The sequence below is a fragment of the Petaurus breviceps genome, unplaced genomic scaffold (assembly GCF_028583685.1).
Source record: "Petaurus breviceps papuanus isolate PSGF00001 unplaced genomic scaffold, PetGlider_PUasm1.0 551, whole genome shotgun sequence".
NCBI classification, from domain to species: Eukaryota; Metazoa; Chordata; class Mammalia; order Diprotodontia; family Petauridae; genus Petaurus; species Petaurus breviceps.
In genome coordinates, this window is record NW_027186372.1 from 23,791,705 (window position 1) to 23,806,147 (window position 14,443).

General features: G+C 37.2%; 1 pseudogene; it reads left to right on the top strand.

Annotated features, from left to right (window-relative positions):
* The first annotated feature begins 8,171 nt into the window (after positions 1–8,171).
* On the top strand, positions 8,172–12,915 carry LOC138172864 (large ribosomal subunit protein eL30 pseudogene; annotated as a pseudogene).
* Positions 12,916–14,443: the final 1,528 nt, after the last annotated feature.

The following is a 14,443-nucleotide window of genomic DNA, read 5'->3' on the forward strand; positions in this document are numbered from 1 at the left end:
CAGAAAGACAGGACCAAAGAAGGAAAGAGCATCCGATCAAGACTAGAGAGACGCACCAAGATGGATGTGAAAAGTGTCATCCAAGAAAGACAGCTTCAGGGAGTATGATCCCTCCAGATAGAAAGAAGTCATGTCTATGAGTGCAATAAAGGAATAGATCCTATCTATAATATATAATATATTATATATAATATAATCCTATCTATAATATAATATATATTATATATACATACATATAAAATATAATCTATCTATAATATGATCTATAATATAATAAAGGACTCTATCCAATCTAACTGAATGGCTTTCCAAAGAGTTCTCACACATCTTCTATAAAGGAGAAAAAAAGATGTCAAGGACTAGGAATTGTTAGTTATCACTATGCCGCACTTGTATCCACATGTTGTTTCTATACCACTATACTTTTAAATTTGAAACCCCCTCCCGGAGACACTTTGTATATTTATAGGAAAGTGCACCTCAGGCTTTTTAAGAGGAATATTTTGTGCCAATTGTTTTTAATATACCATCTTCATAAATGCCTTTACTAAAAGCTAGTTGTCTTTGTTCTGTTGTTGTTGAGCTGTTTCAGTTGTGTCTGACTCTTTGTGACCCCATTGGGGTTTTCTTGGCAAAGATAATGGATTGGTTTACTATTTTTTCTCCAGCTCATTTTCCAGATGAGGAAACTGAAGCAAACAGGATTAAGTGACTTGCCCAGGGTCACACAGCTAGTAAGTGTTTGAAGCTGGATTTGAGCTCATGAAGATGAGTTGTTCTCATTCCAAGCCCAGTGCTTTATCCACTGTGCCATAGTTAGTTAAATCTACTAGATGCTTATTAATGGAAAACACACCTGTGGGAATTCAGAAAGTACAGTTTTAGAAGTGAAGGCCCACAGGGTTAACCACAGAACCTGAAAGTAATCAGTCACCTGCGTGGAGATCCAACCTGCAAACCAACATGTAAAAGTTGGGGGAATACCCTAGAGGGGATGCTGCACTACTATTGCTTTAGCCATGGAAATATTTCTTAACTGCAAATGCAGTTAAGAAGGGGTGGCCAGGTAGCACAGCGAGTAAGACCACTGGCTCCAGTGTTGGGATAACCGGAGATCGAATCCTGGCCTCAGACACTTAGCACCCACCCAGAAACACCTGGCCGTGTAACCTTGAGCAAGTTACTTAACCCCAATTGCTTTAAAAAAAATGCAGTTAAGGAATATAATTGTGATAAAAGTTAATATATCTGTGACCTAGCATTCATTGTATACACCATTCAATAGCAATTGATCATATACTACCTTTTCACAAATCTATTATTTTTAACTTTTCATATGCCTATGCCATCCTTCCTGAATCATAATGTAAAGTTCTTCAAAGATTGGATGATAACTCCTGACTGTTTGTATATCCTGAGTCTGACACCTGGTTCTGGCACTTACTAGCTTTGTAGCCCTGATCAAGTTATAAGCTTCTCTGAACCTCAGTGTCCTGCTTTGTAAAATGGGGATGATATTAGCACTACCTACCTGAGAGGGATGTGAAGGAAGTGTCTTGTAAGGCTTAAAGTACTATAGAAATGTTTAGGGTATATTCTCCAAAGCACACTTAATGATATGAGTAAAATATACGTTTCTTTATAGCAGAGATTTCTCATTTTCTATTTGTATCACCTCCCCTCCCCCGGCCTATCCTGCAGTACAGCAGCTTGTACAAAGCGGGTGCTTAATCCCAGATGCATGAATGATTTATTTATTTCACAAGAAACTTTCCACTTTTGTAATGTATTCACCATTAACAGAAAGGAAAAAGGTACCCTTTAATTTTGAAAATATGGCACTAACATTCAGCAACTTATTTTTCACTGGGCAGCATACACCTGTACCCATTAAATAATATAAATTACATATATATGTATATATATAAATATATATTCCTATCAATAAGATTAAACAAAATGAGGTAGGGAAGAGAAGAGAGAGGGAAAAGATTCTATCCTTTCATTAGTATAGTCAATGTGGACTTAAATGAGTACTTCAAATAGCTCAAAATACCCATCAAGGAACACTACCAAGATGGGCAGTGAAATATGGTAGCACTTTCACTTAAGAACTTTACAATTTTAAATCAGAGTGCTAGGATGCCATAGAAGTGGCACACAGTACTGAAAATCTGATCATTCCGAATTTCTTGATTATTTTAAGGTTGAAAACAACTTTGGCTATTACTAATAACAGATGGAATGTCACTGAATCAGGTTTTTTTTAAGATGTTATATAATTAATCTTTCTGCCTTCAGGACACATAATGCCTGAACCTAAGATGGTTGCCTATCAAAATAGCATTTAATATGTATGGAGAGACATAACTCCTGATTTACTTAGAGAACATCAAGTTATGATGCTCTGTACCTTCGTGAATGGAGAAGAGACTTCTTTAGAAATTGTTGAAGGATTTCAAAAGAGGCAGTGGGGAGAGGTAAGCATGGACTTTTGAATCACTTTCAACTGCACACATGCATAGGAGAAGACAGTTCTTACAACATGTCCCTTGATTTTCAGCATTTTCAGTCCTAGAGACTGCTAAAAACACACTTTCCCTTTCTTTCTCTTGGTTTGAGTAGAGAACCTGTCTCTCTCCTGGCTAAAGAGCTCCTTTAATCCTTTTTAAAAAAATAAATTTATTATTTCTTGATTTTTTTAACATTCATTTTATTAATTGGGTTCTGAACTCTATCTCACCCCTCGCCTACCTATTGAGAAGGCAAGAAATGTGCACATCAACTATACATGTGAAATCATGCAAAACATATTTCCATAATAGTAATATTTTAAAAGAAAGCAAGAAAAATAAAGTGAAAAAATTACGCTTTGATCTGCACTCAGAGTCCATCAGTTCTCTCTCTAGAGATGGATAGAATTTTTCATCAAAACTCCTTAGAAACAGTCTCAAATCATGGCATTGATCAGAATAGTCAAGTATTCCCAGTTGACAATCATAAAAAAAATTGTTGTTACTATGTACAATATTCTGGTTCTGTTCACCTCTTTGTACATATAAGTCTTTCCAGGTTTTTCTGAAACCATACAGCTAGTAATTTCTTATAGTACAATAGTATTCCATCACAATCATATACCGCAACTTGTTCAGTCATTCCCCAGTTAACAGGCATCACCTTGTTTTCCAATTCTTTTCCACCACAAAAAGAGCTACTATAAATATTTTTGTACATATAAATGCTTTGCCTTTTTCTTTGATCACTTTAGGATAAAGACCTAGTAGTGTTATTTCTCGGTCAAAGAATACACAGGTTAATAGCCATTTGGGTACAGTTCCAAATTGTTCTCCAGAATGGTTGGACCAATTCACAACTCCACCAACAACACATTAGTGTCCCACTTTTTCCACATCCCTTCCAACACTTGTCATTTTCTTTTTCTGTCATGTTAGTCAATCTTATAGGTATGAGGCAATTGCTCAGAGTTGTTTTAATTTGCATTTCTCTAATCAACAAAGAGTGAGTATTTTTTTATATGACTATAGATAGCTTTGAAATCTCCTGAAAACTGCCTGTTCATATCCTTTGATCAATTATCAATTGGGAAACGACTTGTGTTTTTATAAATTTCACTACATTCCCTATATATCTGAAAATTGAAGCCTTTATCAGAGAAATTTGCTGTAAAAAATTTTTTTCCCAGTTTCCTGCTTCCCTTCTAATCTTGGCTGCATTGGTTTTGTTTATGCAAAAAAGCTTATAATTTCATGTAATCAAAATTATTCATTATAATTCTCATTATATTTTCTCTCTCTTGTTTTGTCACAATATTTTCCTTATCCATAGATCTTATAGGTAAATTTTTCCACATTCCCCTAATTTATTTATATCATTCTTTATATTTAAATCATGTAACCATTTTGAACTTATCTTGGTATATAATGCAAGATGTTGGTCCATAAATAGTTTGTGTCAAACTCCTTTCTAGTTTTTCCTGCAATTTTTAGTCAAGTAGTGAGTTCTTGTCCCAAAAGCTTGGATCTTTACATTTATCAATATTAGATTACTACTATGTATTGTATACCTAATCTATTCCACTGATCTACCACTCTACTTCTTAAATAGTACCAAATTGTTTTCATAATTACGACTTTGTAATATAGGTTGAAATCTGTGCTCATTTTTTCATTGATTCCCTTGATATTTTTGACCTTCTGTTTCTGCTCCCTTACTCTTATGCATTTTTGGTCTATTCTAATCTGTATAACTTTTATAGCTTCTGTTTACTGCTTATGTTGATAAAGAGGTGCATTAGCTATTTATGATGGTCTTTTCTATAACAAAAAAAAAAAGACCCCATTTGGTGAGGAGGAGCAAGGCTGGTAATAGAAAGGTAAAAATTACTTCCACCTTGGAAGCGATCAGCGTAAGCGGCATTTATCCTGTGAGACCCCTCCCCCCAGTATTGTACCACCAAACTCACCAATATCTGAGGTGTGGTAGATAAATATAATTCTAGTCCAATACCCCTCTTGGAGAGATTCCATAGACAGCCTTCCTGTTCCCCACAAAGGCAGATATTATAGTCTCCCATGGAGAAGGGTAGATCTAATCCCAAATCAGATCTCTATCTATGAGAGTCAATTCATCTGTATATTTATACAACCACATTTGAGTCAATTCATCTGTATATTTATATAACAACCACATTTGAGTCAATTCATCTGTATATTTATACAACAACCACATATATGCATGTGTGTATGTGTATGTATGTATAGTTGTTCGGTTGTTCAGTCATGTCCAACTCTACATGACTCCGTGGATTTTTGTCAATGGAATTTTCTTGACAAATATACTAGAGTGATTTGGCATTTCCTTCTCTAGGGTGTCCACATTGTATAGATGAGGAACTGGGATAAAGTGACTTTCCCAGAGTCACAAAGCTAATGAGTGTCTGATGCTGAATTTGAACTTGGATCTTCCTGACTCCAAGACTGATATTCTATCCATTGATCTTTTTTTTTAATCATTTCTCTTAATATTCTAGACTTTTTGAATCTCCAAGTGAGTTCCATTACTTTTTCTGTCTCTATAAAATAATCCTTTGTTTTTTTTAACTCACATAGCCCTGAATAAATAAATTAATTTAGGTAGCATTGTTAATTGTATTATGTTGGTAACTAATATTTCTCTTATTATTTAGGTCTCTATTTCAGTAAAGAGTATTTTTTAGTTTTGCTCAAATCATTCTTTTTTGTGTCTTAGTAGATAGTCTTCCAGTTATTTTATACATTCTATAGTTTGGGATGGAATGTCCCTATCTCTTTCTGCTGGATTTTGTTGGTAACATAAAGAAATAACAATTACTTTTATGGATTTATTTTCTATCCTGTAACTCTGTTGAAGTTATTTTGAAATTAATTTTAATTTACCTTTTTAGGTCATTGTAGTGCCAATGCAATATTTACAGCACCCACAATCACAATAAAGACCGTGACTATAAGGATCATATGACATTCGATCACAAAATATGCCAAACTCTCCAGATAGAAGATAAAGTTGAAGGATGTAGTTAGACACTAGAAAACCGAATCCCAAAACCTGTAAGCCGATTCCATCACAGTACCAAAAATATTCAGAAGCCATAATAATGCTGAGAGCCACAGCATCCTTTAGCCTTCCCACAAATCAATACAAGATCAATATTTACTCAAAAAACTATCTCCTTCCCTAAGCTCCTCTGTCCCCAACTGTCTCCAACTGTCTGTCTCTCTACCAGTGTCCTGTGGGCTCTAGGGGGCAGAGTTTATCTTCACAGCAGGAGAGATCCTCAAACTTCCCCCCCCCCCAGGTCTATTAAGGGCCAGGGGAGATCTTCAAATTCCCATTCCCATTATAGTCATCTAGATAGACAATCATATCATCTGGGGGACGGGGGGGGGGGAAGCAATAGTTCTGTTTCTTCTTTGCCTTTGCCCTCTTTCCAGTGCTGTAGAGAACCCTGGCTCCAGGTTTCTGAAGTTTGCTGAGGCTTTGACAGCCAGTGTGGTCACAGCCCTACCAGGAGCTGCAACCTGGAAGCATCGGTGCTGAGGGCAGGGAAGCAGACTCTGAACCATGGGTATTGGGCTAGAGGAACAAAGAGAGTGGGATGGGTCACCAGGACAGGATGCCATGTGTGTAGGGAGCTGTGTAGCATTGCAAGATGCCCTAGGGAGACATTACAATATCCAGCTGGGGCAAGTTATGACTACCAAAAAGCCACTTGGGGAAGAGACTCTAGGCTGGTGAACTGTGAAATGTTCATTGTGGAAGGAGCCTGAGACACTTTGAAATCAAGCCCTCGAGGAAATTATAATCATAGGAGAGGGAGTCAGAATTGAGTAATAAGGAAAACAAGGGAAAGTGGGACTGAAAGTATCAAAAATTTCAGGAATTTCAGGGACATTCAACATAAAGAGATAAATCAACAGGAAAAAACAGTAACAACTAAAGGAAATACGTCCTTCAGATCTAGTAAATGAGTTCAAGCATCTATGAATAAAAATTGGGGGAAAAAAGAAAAGAAAATGACCCGACACTTCATGAAGTAGAGGACCCTGTGGAATTGGGGGAGAAAATGGAACTACAACATGATGTTCCTGAGTGGTTTAAAAGAGAAATGACAGTTTTGGTGCAGAATTTATATCCTGTACAACAAAAATAATGAACAGGATAGAAAACCTTGAATCTGAAATGGCAAGCCTCACCAAAGAAACAAAAGGGAATATAATAAACTGAAAATGTAAACACACAGAACTGAAGGACATACTAGAAGAGAAGCAAAGTCTAATAAGAAAAAGAAAAGAAAATACACTAGCTACAAGTAAAACATACTGAGTTCAAAGACAGGACGTGCAGAGACAACCTAGGGATCATGAGTCTTTCAGAAGTACATGAAAACAAACAAAAAAAAACCTTTAATACCCCAAAGAAGGAAAAATAGAGAACTGCTCAAAATTTCTAAATATAGAAAATGAAATTTCAATCAAAAGAATTCATAGATCACCTCTAAAAAACACACAAGACTGCAGATTCCAAGACACAGTGGTTAAATTTAAAAATTCAATTCAGAAACAGCAATTTCTACAAGTTATTAGAAAGACCTTCAAATACAAAGTAATGAACATTTAAATAATGCAAGACTATTCCTCAGCCACTAGAAAAAAGGAGGGAATGGAATAATGTGTTCAAAACAAGCAATGAAGTTCAGGAAGTAGCTTTAAAAATGAGGCACAATGGAAAATGGGAATGCATGTGGTGAACCCTACAAGGCAGTGGCAGAAAGTACCTAGGGGGAGACCCTAGAAAGGATACCCTAGAAGCTTTGATAGTGTGAAGAATACAGAAAGAAGAGAGAGATCAAATAATTAGAGAAGTCATGAATCAGAGGTCTAAAGTAAATAGAAAGAAATGAAGATAATGATGAGAGCAAAAGAAATATTTTTTGGAAAGGGGTGCAAAAATGATATTTACAAAACAAGGAACATAGGAGCGGCCAGGTAGCACAGCGAGTAAGAGCACCGGCTCCAGTGTCGGGATGAGCTGGATCAAATCTGGGCCCAGATACTCAACACCACACCCAGAAATAACTGGCCCTGTAACCTTGATCAAGTTACTTAACCCCGATTGCTTTAAAAAGAAAAAGAAACAAGGAACAGGACTAGCTGAAAGGGAGGAGAGGAAGGGGGCACATCAAATGAGAAGAAAAGATCAAGAGTGAGGGAAGAGAGACAGTAGGAAAAGGGTTGCCTTAAAAAAAGATTAAAATAACTGGAGGAACATAATAATTTGTTTACAGCAGAAGGGGGAGCATGAAACTGAAAAGTTTATGCAGGACAATATTAATGCATCAAAGATAAGAAGGGAAGAGGTCAACCTCTCCTGAATCCATCCCCATAAAGATGGAGGAAGATCTTGTATTCTGTGAAAGCCAAAACCCAGCCAACTCTGAGGCACATGTACCCCTCTGCCAAGACTAGACTCAAGGGAGTGCAAAATCAGCTAAGGTACAAGAATAGTAACCCCTTGCTGCAGAGGAGAGGCTCTCTCCGGGTCCCAGAGCCTGACAACCACTCAGAATACTTTCAACACCATCTTCCCATCATCCATCACAACCATAAAAAAAAATGCTCCATATAACTAATAAGACAAATGCAAATAAAAACAAACCGGAGGCTTCACATCACACCCTACAAATTGGTAAGGACAACAAGAAATGGCGATACTCAATGATGAAGAGTCTGTAAAAGGATAGGCAGACTAAGGTGTTGAAAAGACATGAGTATTTTGGAAAGCAATTTGTAATCACGCAAATAAAGTAGCTAAAATGGCCAGATCCTTTGAACCAAAAACTCCATTCTGAGCTTTTATACCAAAGAAGCCACTGGTAAGAAAAAGTTCCCATATACTCCAAAACATTTGTAGCCGCACTTTTTGTGACAGCTAAAAATTAGAAACAAAGTAGATTTCTGTCAGCTGGGGAATGACTAAACAAATTGTGGTACACAAATGTAATGGAAAGTTACTGTGCTGTAAGAAATAATGTATGTGATTAATGCACAGAAGCACGGAATTATCAATGTGGACTAGTGTAGGGCAAAGCAAGCAGAGCCAAGAAAACAATATACACAGTAACTACAATTTAAGTACAAAGAACAAGACAGCAAAAAATCAAAAGTAAATGTAACAAAGTTATAAAGATCAAATGGGGTCTCAAAGGAAGAAGTATGAGAAGACAGACCCATCCTGCCTGTTTATGGAGATGGGAGGTACACAGGTATCACACATTGCATATGTTTACAGATTTTTTCAATGTATCAATTGTGCTGACTTTTTTTTCCTTCTTTTTCCTCTCCAAAAAATACCACTTGTCATATGGAATGGACCTCTAGAAGGGAAGGAGAAGGGTACATGGGATACTTGAGTGATATAAGAAACAGAAAATAGCAATACGACTTATTTAAAACAAAACAAAATTCTATTTTGTATCTCTTGTTCTTTTGTTTTTTTCTAGGTTCTCATGTAGTCCTTGTGATCAGGAAATTCTTTTCTCTAAGGTTCTATTTGGACTAGCTGTAGAGCTACATTTTTTTTTCTGGGATTATCTCCTCAGTTTCCCTCATTCCACAACATTTCTTCATTGTCTGGCATTTTCTTCCAGTTCCTCAAATCTCCCTCCTCAGTTTCTGAATTGGAGTTTTTGTGCCTGAATCCGATTCTGCTCCCTTCTTTATTCTTGGATGCTGTAGGCAGGTCCCACTTGGTCCTGGATATGGTGACCCTATCTTCTGCAGGAATTAAGTTTGAGCCCATTTTTCTGGTGGATCAACTTAGACTTTGGCTTTGTCTCCTTCTCTGTCTCCTTTCACAGTCGTAAACCCAGATTTGGTTCTGTCCCTTGCTATGAGCCTGACAGGTCCCACTCAGATGTTAATGGTCCTAGAAGGTGACCTCCTGGGAAACCTTAAACTAGACTAGGTGTTTTTCTTCCCAGGTGTTTCCCTGGTCCCCTTTTTCCTTCAGTGGATAGTGTGGGCTGCCTGTGATGGGATCTGAACTCCCAATAGGAAAACCATGTCTTTGGAATCTGAACCCCAAAAAGGAAAAGCCCCTGGACTTTCCCATATGGTTCAGGTCCCTGGTGTTCACTGGGGCAATCAGCCCTTCCCAGTTAATTAACTGCCCTTGTCTTTACCTGATGCCAGCCTAAACCACCACTTCCTTAATTCCATATATACTCCTTCCCCATTCCAACAGTCTTCTGTATAAAAGATCTGTCTTGCCTCCATGAAAGTGCTCAGTTTCCTTAATTGTCTAGCCAATGCTCAAATTCAGATTGGCTGGTTTGCATTAGCAATATAAATGCTGAGTTTCCTAAAGAGTCTGGCCAATATGGCAGATTTTTAGAATCACACCTACCTATCCGTGTTTTAATAAACATTGTCCTCAACTGAAAGAAGGCTCAGGTCGAATTCATTCAGACAGGACCCACGTGTCGCTATTTCGGGTCTCAGCACCCCTAAACCTCAACACCTGGGTGATGTTTCCTGAGTACAGTGCTTCCTGAACACTGCCCACCCTGGGTGCTGGTATTGACTTGTTCCTTGGTATCTCTTGGCAAAGCTGCGTGGGCTTTGAGTGCTGAGCTGACTGGGCACTGACCAGCTCAGACTGTGCATGCTCTGTTACCTGGGTGCTATGCCCTGTGGGCCAGGGCTGCCCAAGCTCCGTGACACCTGGGTGCTGTGCCCTGCCCTATCTAGCTTTGTCATCTACCATACCTCTCACAGGCTACCTAGGTGCTACCCTGTAAGGGCGCTGAATTACCTGGTCTGTCTCTTTGGCTTCTGCCTGCCTGAACTTGTCTCCATTTTCTTTTTTTTTTTTCTTTTTTGGAGGGGGGAAGGTAGAGCAGTTGGGGTTAAGTGACTTCCGCGGGGTCACACAGCTAGTAAGTGTTCAGTGTCTGAGGTCAAATTTGAACTCAAGTCCTCCTGACTCCAGGGCCAATGGTCTATTCACTGCACCACCTAGCCACCCCCAAACTTGTCTCCATGTTCACAAGATTCTGACAACCTTTTTGTGTTGTCCTAGAATGGAAGGAGGAGCTTATAGAAGTTTCTCTTTGATTTTATTTATTATTGTACCTTTTGCTGTATTTGTAGAGCATTACTGGGGTTTTCATGGAGAATCTGGACAGTTCTCTGTCCTAACATGCTGCCACCTTCCCACAATTCTGTGCTTCAGATCTTTTAGTTTCCCTAAGCAGGTGAGGTGGGCATGGAGCTGGAAGGCATGTGGAGGGGCAAAGGAACCATCTCTGCTTTCTTCCCTTAAGTAGTAAACTGACATTCTCCTTAGAGTCTTGGCCTAAAGGCCTCTCATCTCCTCAACTGGGGAAGCTTAGCTCAAGGCTCAGAACACAGATACACCAAAGTAGCTAGTGCCCTCGGCTCAATATTATCTTTTCTTTGTGTGAAACTTCCTGACTGTAGGGATTGAAGTCTCCTTGGGTAACCTTATCTGTACCTTCTTCCTAACTTTACAACTGCCTGAAAGGAAAAAGATCCCTCTTTATTTATTGGTAGTTGATTGCAAAAAAAAAAGTTTTTAATAAGTAAGAAAGAAAAAAAACAACTTTAAAAGCTCTCCTCAAACTAGGCATTTCTTAGGGATGCTACAATATGTTTAAAATCACACAAATTTCTATAACACATGCTACCACAAAAATAACTTTGTTCAATAAATTCCTGAATAACATCAACAAGGATTTGTTTTTTAAAAAGATATATGTCATCCTAAAAGGTATCCATTAGGACTGTGAATGATAGGGTTTTTCGGCTTTGTTTTATCAAGCAAATATAAGAATATGAGTTTGTCTAAAACATTTTAAGGTTTATATTTACTTAAATAAGAAAAGAAAATTATTCTATTTATTCTTGTGACCTCTTCTGAAATCCTTACATGTTTCTGGATTTTATTGTCATTATTATCATTTACATAGTGAACACATTGCAGTTTTACTCCTGTTTTTTTTTTTCCAAATACCACACTATCTCTTCCCATGTTTTTATTTGTTGTTTCTTGTAGTACAATAATGTTCCATGATATTCATGTGCCAACATTAATTCAGCTATCCCTTAGGTATTGAACACTAGATATTTTAAGCTTTTCACTACTCTGCCACTATGAATTTTTTCTGCAGGGCAGCTCGATAGCAGAGTAGATGAAGTACCAGGCCTGGAGTCAGGAAGACTCATCTTCCTGAGTTCAAATGTGGTCTCAGACACTTACTAGTTGTGTGACCCTGATCAAATCACTTAACCCTGTTGGCTTTAGAGAAGGAAATGGCAAACCATTCCAGTATCTTTGCCAAGAAAACCTCAAATGGGGTCACAAACAGTTAGGACACAAATCAACAACAACAACATGAATTTTTTTGTACAAATTGTTCTTTTCTATCTGTCAATAACAACTTTAGTGTATAGCTCTAGTAGTGGGTTTATGGAGTCAAGAAATAAAAAAGTTTCTTAGTTATTACTGTATAATGCTGTATTTCTTTTAAATGATTTCACTATTTAGCAATTCTACCAACAGTATATATGATAGCATGCCTATTTTCCAGAGCCCATCACCATCAAATTTTATTCTTTATAACTCTCTTGACCAAATTAATGTTATATATCAGAATATTTTAAACTTGCATTTCTCTGATTTTTCAAGGCATTGAATGCTTTTTTATATGGTTAGTGTTCTTTTTGGGAACCTAATTCTACTCATTTCTTTTGACTACATATATTGAATCTTACAGTTATATATTTGTGCTAATTCCTTTTATATTTTGGACATCAAATTTTTACCAGAAATGTTTTCACAATTTAGCATTTTTTTCCAGTCTGTTTTTTTTTTAAATTCTGGATGCATTTGTTATTATTTTAAAACTATTTAGCTTTTTTTTCTTGCTTCCCGGCCATCTTGGCAGCAGGTCTCTGACTGAGGGTCCTCCCACACCACAGGCAGGAAGATAGTGGCCTCAAAGAAGATGAAAAAGTCTCTGGAGTCTATTAACTCGAGGCTCCAGCTGGTCATGAAAAGCAGCAAATACGTGCTAGGCTACAAACAGACCCTGAAAATGATCAGACAAGGCAAAGCCAAATTGGTCATCTTAGCCAACAACTGCCCAGCCTTGAGGAAATCAGAGATTGAATATTATGATATGTTGGCCAAAACTGGCGTACATCACTACAGTGGCAATGACATTGAATTGGGTACAGCATGTGGGAAGTACTCCAGAGTAGGTAGCTGGATATCACTGATCCAGGTGATTCTGATATCATTGGAAGCATGCCAGAACAGACCAGTGAAAAGTAAACTGTATAAAAGTATACTTTCATAAACCAGGCCAAAACTTGTTTAAAAAAACTATTTAATGTTTCAGATATAAGTAAATCAGTTTATTGTATCTCTTATAATTTCTTCTCTTTGTTGAATAAGAAAATATTAATTATTTATTGATATTTATTAAATAATTAAGAAAATAAATTTTCTTCTCCATAACTACAGTAAGTACAATAGTCTATCATCTCTTAAATGATTTTAATTATTTTTATATGTAGGGACCATTGTTACATTTTGAAATTTTCATAGTAGACAGTATGGGATGTGGTCCTAATCCCTTTTTTTGCTATAATACTCTACAATTTTTGGAAAAGTTTTTTGAATTAATGAATCCCTTCTACACTATTTTGCAATCTTTTATTTATGAAATGCTAGATTATCATATGCCAGAATATTGCAAGGGAGGAAGCAGTGAGACCAAAGGGGCTGGCTCTGGCCTTCTGACGATACCTCAGTTCCAACTCCACAGTCACTTAAAAAGTCTCTTCATCACATGGACAGTAGACTGAAACCAATTACAGAATCTAAGGACATGCTTCAAACCTCTCCAAGACACTTCCATGAAACACCCTCATGCCTCTTCAGAAGCAGGTTCTGCAGCGTTTTCCATGAGGAGGACTAAATCAGCTGTGCTTGCTAATGCTTAGTCACCAGCCTCCTGGACATCCTTCCCATCACCTTACATTAGAAACTCCCAGGTGTGAAAATTCTCTCTACTTATTCTGTAGGTCAGCTCCTTCTCTTCAACTTAGAGAGTTACCTAAAACACTGAGAGGTTGGTTAAATTAATTTTCCAGGGTCACACAGTCAGTATGCATGAGAAACTGGACTTGAACTTGGCTCTTTATCTCCTATGTGACACTGCCAGTTTTTTCTAACCAGATTGTTTTCATAATTACTAGATTGCTTATATAATTTGAGATTTGACAGTGCAAATCCTCTTTTCTCCTTTTTTTTCATAATTCTCCTTGACATTCTTGTCCCTTTGTTCTTCCATATGATTTTTTTTCACTTATTTAATTCTATGAAATATCCTATTGGGTTTTCTAGAGGAATGTCATTAAATCTACAAATGAATTTTCATAGTTCTGACAACTTTAATATATTGGCTTGATCTAGCCAAGAACATGTAATAATTCTCCAAATAAGTAATTCTTCCTTTGTGTCTGTTAAACTTGTTTTATAATAAACCTCTACGATAAAATGCAAACTCCTCAGCATGGCTTTCCAAGTCCTTTTATAGTTTGGGTCCAACTTACCTTTTCAGTCTTTTTGTACATTACTACCATTCATGTATTTTATATTACAGTCAAACAAACCTACTTGGTACACACTCCATGATCCACCTCCATGTTTTTCCACTACTAACTCTCCATTTCTGGAACATGACATTTTCTCACCTCCCTCTCTTAGTCTTTCTATCTTCCTTCAAACCTTAGCTCATATGTCACGCCTTATGAAAGGTTTTTCCAATCCTCTTAATTGTTAATGCTGACTTCTT